Raw genomic sequence first — 3,779 nt, 5'->3', positions numbered from 1 at the left:
TTATGTATACAAAATCTGCTTTAACCCAATGTCGAAATAAGACTGAAAAATAAGATAGAGATCAAACTTGTTAAAAGGGAAACAGCACTAAAGCAAAAGTAAAAATACAAACTTCCACCTGAAGAAAATAAAGAAACAAGGATGTTCAGCATAACTGAGAGTATTGTGCGTCCAGGGATTTGAAAGACCACCCATAAAAGACTTGTGTAGTTCGTCATATGTTTGGACTTTAGACCATACATTGCTACTATGTGAAAATAATATAAAACATTATAAAAGGGTTGATGGGAGTGAGACAGCGGTATTGAGTCTATGTGTTTTTAAGTCAGGGCCTGTTGTAATTATTATTTGCTATGCGGCTGATGCTACAACATTTGAGATACAACTGGTTACATGTCTTTTTCCAATTTCAGCACAGTCAGATAAAGTGATTTGTTCATGGTGACCGTGTGTAAGCAGCGGCCCAGAATTTGAACCCACAGCCTCAGTGTCTGAAGTCCACTATACTTCATGGTCTTCTGATAATGTTTTTAATAAAGTGCAACCCACCCAAGATTTAGCCGCCTTAGACCACTGCCTAGTTCTCCTTAAAATAAGGGGAGGATCTAGAGAATTTTACATGGGGTGGCAGGAAGATTTTTAAGAGGGTTGCAGTATGAAAACATTCTTTTAGATGCACATATAGGGGACGTTCAAAAAATTTCTGCACTTTTATATTTTCATTGGAAACAGTGAAGGCAAAAACTTTTTTTGCTGATGGCATTAAAAAGTTGGTACGACGCTGGGAAAATTGCATTGTAAAGGAAGGTGACTATGTAGAAAAGTGATGTGATTTGTGTTTGGAATTCTTAATAAATAGAGTTAAATAAAGTGTGGAAACTTTTTGAACCTCTCTCGTATATATGGCATACATATATATTTATGAGGTAAATAAAATCAAATATTACAAAGATAACTGCAACCTCCAAGTAGCAATCAGTAGTTTATTACTTGATTAGCATATTTTACAATTCTCACCCTACAGACAAATATGTACAACAATGTTGATGTACATTTGTAAAATGAAGTGTCACATTGTTTTTGAAATTATTTAGACTAGGGGGCTTTGTCCTCTGCTCACTTCGCTCGCCAACCCCCCTGGCCTGCGCTATGCACCATCCACTTCGCATCTCTGCCGCTCACGTATGTGGATTTCACTTTCACCAAACATTAATCTTTTAATTCTCGTGGATACACCTCTCCCCGTGTCTGCATGGGTTTCCTCCGGGCGCTCTGGTTTCCTCCCACAGTCCAAAGACATGCAGGTTAGGTGGATTGGCGATTCTAAATTGGCCCTAGTGTGTGCTTGGTGTGTGGGTGTGTTTGTGTGTGTCCTGCAGTGGGTTGGCACCCTGCCCAGGATTGTTTCCTGCCTTGTGCCCTGTGTTGGCTGGGATTGGCTCCAGCAGACCCCAATGACCCTGTGTTCAGATTCAGCAGGTTGGCAAATGGATGGATGGATGGATGGATACACCTCTTCATTGGGAAGAAACACTACTTTTCCCTGATGGCAACACGAATTAGATGATCTACAAGTCTCCGACTTAAAGTTTAAATCCAAACAATATATTCGATCTCTTCTCGCTGTTCCGTTATTTCACCGAGTAATAATTTCTGTTTGTTTGCACTAATGCGATCTTTACTATCCTTTTTTTGAGACTTTCGAATTTTATTGCTTTCATTATCTCTAACCTGCTATGCATGTGTATCACGCCAACGTTTTTGAACCTCTTTACGACATTAAACTTTGTCATCTACACTTTGTCTTTTATTTCCCACCCCGGGCGTGGTTAAATCTCTTGGCAGAAAGTCTCGTCTCGCAGGACCTGAAAGTATCTCTCTGAAAAAGTCTCATCTCATTCCAGGATTTTTTTATTATAATAGAGTGATATAAAAGTATCTACAGCAAAGGACCTGTCCCAAAAACAGTGTTCCTTTTCATCTGACACTTACAACTACAGAAAATTCAACTATAAGAGCTGAATATGACGATCACTGTGTTGTCCAGAAAATCTTTTCACAGTCATCCAAATTCAAAGAATTACTCCGTTTGGACTCAATGCTTAGTATAGCCAGATTTGACAATCTACTTTCTGTCATAGTAGATCACAAACGATTCTTTAGTAGCTTTAGGACTCATAAGAAGCACTGCTGACTGGTAATATCACAGCTATCTTACACAAATATAACAGCTCAAAGAACACATCCCGGTATGGATCCAAAAAGATTACAAGTTCCAACTGAGTGGCAAGATTTTGTTCATCTTTCTTTTTATGTCTTTCTAAGACTCTACTCATCTGATGAAGTTCATGCTTCAAGTCTTCAATATTGGACTTATAAACTTTTGCAAAAGAAGAACCTCCTTCTCTCAAAGAAAGTTAGAACTAGATTTAGAGCCTGAATACCAATCTTGATACAGCACTTGGTATTAGAAAAATGTCTTTCCGTTTTCCCAGTCATGCTATCAGTAACAGGGCAGTACACTGGTGGTGACATGACAATCTTGGAGTTTTCTTCTTACCTTGACTGACCGATTTGAGAAGTACTGGGTTGTAGAAATACCACTTCTTTCACATGTGTCAACTATATCACTCCAAATATCATTAAAATAGGCATTGCTACAATAATGTGCCATTGTGTCTTTCAGTGATTGAATTAAATCAACAGCCTTGGAAAGATCAAGTTGTTTTGACTGCAGCATGTCTGGCAAAAATTTAGAATCACCTAAAATCTTTCTGAACACTGCACGACACCCAACAAAATTCATATCAATTTGTCCCAGTATTCCTCAAGATTCAATAGCTCTCTGTGGATTGCTCTCACACGGAGTTTCCTCAAGCACTTTAAGAATAGCAGGCAGTCTGTCCATTACATTACAACATGCTACATGTCTGCAAGCCCAATGTGTATCCTAAAGACACTGAAGCTCCCTTGGTGGATTCTGTAAACATCTCACACTCCACACCCAACCACTTCTGATGGACACAAAGTCCAGACACGAATGTGTACAATTTTTCTAGCAGAGCAAAAACATTTCCAGCATCAGGTGCACTTCTGACTGCATCAGCCATCACCAAGTTTAAGCAATGGACACTGTATTGGACATAAAATGCAAATTTGGCAACATTTTTGATACTATATTGGACACCTGAATGTACCCCACTCATAGCTGATGGGCCATCGTATCCTTGATCTACAAGGTTTTGTTTATAATCCAAACCATTCCGCTCCAAACAGCCAATAATTATAGCACTTAATGCACCAGAATCCAACTTTTCGGGCCTCTTGAAACTCCAAGAAACTCTCATAAGCCATACTGTTGTAGTAGTATCTCCGAAAAAAGAGATCTGCTCTTTTTTAGTTTCATCCATGATGACTGAAAATTGTGCCCTCTCTTTAACCTCTTTTATTATTTTGTCTTTAACCATGTGAGCCAAACACGCCAATATTTGATTTTCTATGGTTTTACTGGTATATGTTGCATTACTGACCTGCTCTTCAAGTCTCATTTTAACCGTAGGGTCATGGTTGGCCAGCAAATTTAACATGGCTAGAAAAATACCTCATTTGTCTGAGCTTAGTGTCTCCCTGTGACCGCATTGGGCTGCTTTCAGTAGAAGATGAGAATCTCAGCCATCATTTTAATGTATTTCCGATTTTCACTCAGCTTTTTCTTATATTGCTCATCCATTAAACTTGACAATGAGGTATTTTTGTCACTCATTTTCTTGTCTTCTGCA

Source organism: Erpetoichthys calabaricus, chromosome 3, assembly GCF_900747795.2.
Source record: "Erpetoichthys calabaricus chromosome 3, fErpCal1.3, whole genome shotgun sequence".
NCBI classification, from domain to species: domain Eukaryota; kingdom Metazoa; phylum Chordata; class Cladistia; order Polypteriformes; family Polypteridae; genus Erpetoichthys; species Erpetoichthys calabaricus.
This window is presented reverse-complemented; position numbering follows the sequence as displayed.